Below are 6,000 nucleotides of genomic sequence, written 5' to 3'. Positions count from 1 at the left end.
GTTAACTAAGGCTGAAGGAGGTAAGGAGCTTTATGCAAAGTCCAGGGGAGTGAAATTCCAAATGCTTTATTCTTTATGTTGGGCCACATTCCCCACTGTTTTACTTTCTTTTGACCATGTGGCACAAGCCCCACCCTTTGGTTTCCTTCCTGCCCTTTCTGAGTCAGTTCACAGTTCCTAAAGTCCAGCGGGAATGCAGACGGGCTTGTGTCTGAGTAGGGGCAGCGGGAAGGACCCTGTATCGAGCCTGGCTGGCTCCTCGATGGACTGTGAACCCTCCACCCTCCAGGGCCCATGTGTATCTGCATTACTTCCCCTGCAGTCTTCTCTAGTGATCACACTCGACAGGGAAGAAAAATAAACTTGGCCTGGAGTCAGCCCATCCTGATTCTTGGGTGGGCCTGAGAGCCGTGGGGTCAAGACACTTTGCTCAGGGCCCTGGTGACCACACCCTGCTCTTTGAAGCGGGCCCAGGAGAAGGGTGTGCTGGTGAGCGTAATGGCTGCAGCAGATGCAACTTGCTTAAGCCCCAGCTGGCCTGTGGTGGCCTCACCGTTGAATTAAGTCACATTTTGCAACATTTACTGACTCACTGTGATATAATGCTGGCTTTGGAACCTGTAACCTTCTAGCCCATGACTTTGTGTTCCTGGGAAAGCCCTGAGCTCTTTGAGCCTCTGTTTTAATCGCCACTAATGTCCTCATGGTTGGGTTGCTGGTGAGCAACTGGGAATGAGAGACAAGAAGTTTTCAGTGCAGCACTTCTCAATTCACTCTGCTGTGAATTCAGTGCACCTGGGGCGGGGCGGGCCGGGGTTGGGAGGTGGTGGCTTGCAAACCCTAATGCGCAGGCCACACTCTCGATCAATGAAGTCAGGCTACCTGGGCTGGGCCCCAGGAACCAGTGCTTAACCAACCAACCAACCAACCAACCACCCAGGGCTTCCAAGTGTAGCCACTTCTGAGAACCAGAGAGCAACTGGCAGGGCCCACCCCACACACAGTCATCACTCAGCAAAGGCTCATGGCCGCCTCCTCTTCCCTAAAACCTAAAGACAACATAAATCTCCAAACGCTTTTTTAGAAACCTCTGGAACTTTAAGCCAAACAGCCAAAGCGAGGCCAGGGCCACGGTGTCCGTGAAGCTCCCTGACTTGCTGTCCACTTTCTTAAAGAGCAAGGGCAGTCTGAGGTCAGGGTGTGATGTTTGGAAAACTTCTGGGAAGTGAAGCAATGGCATTTCTGAAATTCCTGCCCTTCCTTCTTATCACCTTCTCTTTATCAGCTTCGCTCTGAGCCACTGTTGGTGCCTCAGGAGGGAGTGCTGAATCAGAGCCCCTCTAACAGAGCCGGGTGGGGTGGGGTGAGGGGTGGGGGTGTGTGGGGGCAGGGCTCCTTGTGCCATCCTCACGTGAGACTCAGAACCCAAGGGACTCCAGGCCCCACTGAATCTGTTTGGACTTACCTCCGAAAGTCAACTTTCCTTGGTTGCTTAAAGTTAATTTGGAATCTGTGCATTAAGATACTGAGACTAATCATAAACATGGGCAAGGTTGTAAGGACTCATGGCCAACCACCCCACTTAGAGATATTACCCAGACCACCAAGTCCTCAAAGACCATCTTGGTCACACCTGAGTTGGCCACCATGGTCCACCCAGTAGATGCTGCCCCCCGTCAACAGCCCCACGCCATTCCAGTGTCCACCAGGTCTTCACAAGGTTTTCTCCAACTATGGCCCACTGGCATACAACCACTTCAGGGTTGACCCAGCCAACTGGGCTTAACATAGGCCCTCAAGGCAACCGTCTGCTCACTCACACATGAAAATCCCTTCTCTAAGGCTTTCTCAGAGTTTGCTGCCTGGTGTCTCTCTGTTTCTCTGCTTTTCAAGAAGCAAAGACCAGGAAAGGAAGCTGAGTGGCGTTCTCTGTGGTTTATGGTTCCCTTTTCTGTTTTGTTCTGGATACCCAAGTGTCTGCTTCACTAAGCCAAGAATGCCTACCCAACGGCGCAGAGACACCTACCTGGATGGAGCACCTGGGGCTTGAGCTTGGTGTGGGCGAGTTCATAAACTGAGCTGCTTACAGGAAGGAGGTGACCCACGGACTGACTACCCTCTGAGGATCTCCTGACTTGCCTTGAACCACCTGGAATTACTTCAACCTGTGTGAAAACTTTGCTTAAAAGCCCAGAATCCATTTTCTCTTCCTCCTTGTAAGTTCTTTTCCCCAAAGTGTGGTACAGAACCTTGTTCCCTGGGATGTTCATAGAGGGAGAAAAACATCCTGTTGTCAGAAGAGCATGTTAATTACAAGATACCAAATTTATCTTTCACACAGTCAAAATGCACATTAGTCTCTTAAAGGTGCCGAGAAATTCTGCAGTTAAAAAAAAAAAAAAAAGCTGAAAAAATAATCCTTAACATTGTTTATGCCAAGATTTCCCAGAATTATTTGACGAAGGAATGCTTTTTGTTTTTCCTCTCCTTCCAACTCTCTTTTCAGTCTAACTCACTAGCAGACCACAGAAACAATGCTCTTCAGAGAAAACCTCAGGAAACGCTATCCTGAAAGAAAGAGTCCTTCATTTAATGGATGGATGGAGTAACGAGCCCCTAGTAATTCCCCTTTCAACAGGTACACGTACCTCCTCTCCTAAGCCAGCGATCTCCACCTCTGCAGAGTCTCTGCTCCTACCTAAAGCACCAGGAGTTTCCCCGGGTTGGTGTCAAATGTTTTCACGTGACCACTATTAGTCAGGGCAGGAGGCCCCAGGATTTGGATCCATGTGTTTCTTCTGCCAGTGCAGTGAGTGCTTATGGGATTAATGTGGCGTGTGTGAGTGGTGGTGAGAAAAGTTGGTGCTTCAGCCGTAGGCCTGGAAAATTCAGGCCATTTGATTTACGGCGCCAGCGACCAGGTGCCAGCCATTTGTTTACATTAGTGGTGATTGACTGGAGACTCATCCCAGGATGCTCAGGCGTCTCTGTGATGTGAGAAAAACCAGGCAGGACTAGAATGCCTCTCTGGTGCCAGGTCCCTCAGAAAGCTGTGCCTCCATGCTCTCTGAGATGGTCCTCCAACTCACTGGTGGGGAACCCAGGGAGCGGGGAGGAGAGGTAACAGGCCAAGGTCACACCACTTGAAAATGACACAGTTGAAGCATCTGCCGGTTCTGGGTTGGGTCCCATTGTGACTGCCAGCTGCCTGAACCCCACAGGTCTGCCACTCCTCCTCCCCATGGGCACTGGAGCTGGGCTGCAAAGCCATGCATATCTTATAAAAAATAACAACAACAGTCTGTGTGTGTGTGCGCGCGCACGCACCTGCAGGAGCCTGTTTCTGCAGGCATTTAACAAATATTTGCAAGTATGTGCCAGAGACTAGGGACATGAGCGGGAACAAGGCAGGCAGCCCTCTTGTCCTGAAGGAAAAGCATCTTGGTATAATGATGAAAGACAAACTACTGCGTTTGAAATCCACAAGTGACTCTGGCTCAAAATGAGCAAAATGATGTGTGGAATTAAACAGGAAAATCCTTCCCCTCTCTGTCACAACTCTTACAGGTCACATCAACCTCAACTGCCTTAAGGGAAAGATTCTAGCAGAAGAGAATGAGAACAAGAAAAGAATCTCCTAAGAATCAAAACTAATTTACAACTTCTGCCAGACACCCCGAGAGGGACTTTAACAAATCCGATGACTATTGGGTAAAAGTGGGAGGTGTGGTTTTCACAAGGGCACACAACAGTCACAAACACACACACACAAACACATATACACTCAGCCAGCATGATGCATGCTCCAGGCAGTCCCCAGATTTTCAACGCAGACACTCTTTAACACTCCTCATCAACTCAACGATCCACTGTTAATATGTCCATTTCACAAATCAGGAAAACCGAAGGTTCAGTAACTTAGCCCAGGCCAGACTCTAACCTACAGCAGCTGGGGTCAAGCCTGGACTCCTCATTCTTGGTTCCATTGCTATAAGGGACACCAACAAACTTCATAACCCACAAAGAAGGCAGGGGCAAACTTGGAAACCTGCTGGCTGGAGGGTCGGGAAGCCTGGCTTCCATTCTCCTCTTCCCTTCAGCCCTGTGCCTCCCAGGGCATCTCAGCATCTCAAGTCAGAGAGCTAATTCGAGAAAGTGGGGCTGAGTGCGAAAGCGCCAAAACCAAAGCCACTCCGACTGTGGGATGCTTCCCTTTTGTCCTTCTCTTTCTCTCCAACCAAAGCACCCCATCTTTGAAGAAGGTTTTACTTTCTTTGGCTGGAGAGCAACGTCTGCGGGAAGTCAACAATCCCGAGACAGAGAGACAGCCAGGCAGAGGAAGACAAACAAAACTGACACCGAGCAAAAATGCAAAGGTATTCAAAATGCGAGCTCTAATGTGCACTCCCCTGCCTGAAGCTTGCCAGACACAGGGCTTGGAGAAAGAAAGAAAGAAAACAATCTGATTTGTACTGAAAGGGGCCAAAAATAACCTTGCTTTCTCCTGCAGAAGAAAACAGAAAACTCGGCGGTTTCCTCCTATTTAGATGTTCTTTTCCTTGGGTTGCGGTCAGCAGGGTGAACCTCTTAGCTCAAGACCTGCAAGGAGACAACCGGCCAAGACACTCAGGCAGGAGGGGGACAGTGGGAGTCTGATTTGAAGCCCTGGTTTCTCCAGGGGCAAGTGCGGCTGGAGAAGGATGGTGGGGGGGAGGGTGGTAAGGCCTTCATCTGCATATGTTAATTTAAAGCTATTTTTAATCAGTAATAGGCCTGTTTTTTCAGCCTTCCAAAAAAAATTCCAATGTGTCCCTACTTTCCATCCCTACGTCCTCTGTACCGCTTCTGATTTGTTTCGGTCGAAGCCTAATCCCTGGCCTCTGTTGCTTCCAGGCTATTCCTTTCTGCCCCACATTTTCTAAAATACAACTCTGATGTCCATCCTTGCTTAAAAGCTTCCAGTGATGTCCCATCAACCACAGAAAGCCATCTATATCAGGTCCCAAGCTTATTTTATCCCTGTCTCCCTCTAACCTCTGGCAGCTCCGTGGTCCATGCTTTCCCGACGCTTGCTTCCCGAGATCAATAAATCGCGTTCACTCCTCTTTCCTGAATCCTTGTCTTTTGTCCATCCTTTACAGCCGAACTCCTGCCTCTCCTCCTCTAGCCCCAAGTGGTTCCTTTTCTCCGAAGGAAGAACTGTTTTCACAAATGCTCTTTCAGTGGGTTGTTGCATCTGCCCTAAAAACAAAGTACAATTTTCCCTATTCCTGGGGATGGCTTCCCTGGTGGCTTAGCAGTAAAGAATCCACCTGCCAATGCAGGAGAACTTGGGATCAATTTCTGGGTCAGGAAGATCCTCTGGAGAAGGAAGTAGCAACCCACTCCAGTATTCTTACCTAGAAAAATCCCATGGACAGAGGAGCCTGGCAGGATACAATTCTTGGGGTCATGAAGAGTAGGACACGATTTAGTGACTAAACAACAGCTGATGAGGAACCAGGGCCCAGAGAGGAGAGAGAACATGCCCAAGGTCACACAGCTCGTAAGTGATGAACTTGACACACCCTCAGCATCTGGGCTGGATCCCGTTGTGATTGGCAGCTGCCAAAACCACACGTGAGGCCCCCGACGTTATTCCTGAAACCTCTAAATTGCACCATTGCTTCTGAAATAATTAAACAGAGATTCCAGGTGTTTCTGCTGCTGGAGAGAGAACTGATGTTGCTCTGGACTTTTTTGGCCTCTGGTTTCTCCACAATGCAGAGGAGCTATTTTTAGCTCAGAAATCAAGCAGGGTATGATTATTCCTGCCAATATTTTTTTTTTTTTTCAAGTGCATACCCCACTGCCAAACACACTGGAGAACTCTGAGCAGGCCAAAGAGAACACAAATGCAGACACGGAAAACCCAGGACAGAGCAAGGGGATGTATGATGAACAGGTCCAGGGATTATGCGAGGGGTGTTGAAGGTCTGCTGGAATGCTTTGATGGATGAA

The sequence above is a fragment of the Cervus elaphus genome, chromosome 4, assembly GCF_910594005.1.
Source record: "Cervus elaphus chromosome 4, mCerEla1.1, whole genome shotgun sequence".
Taxonomy (NCBI): domain Eukaryota; kingdom Metazoa; phylum Chordata; class Mammalia; order Artiodactyla; family Cervidae; genus Cervus; species Cervus elaphus.
The sequence above is the reverse complement of the archived record's forward strand: the minus strand, read 5'-3'. Positions refer to the sequence as shown.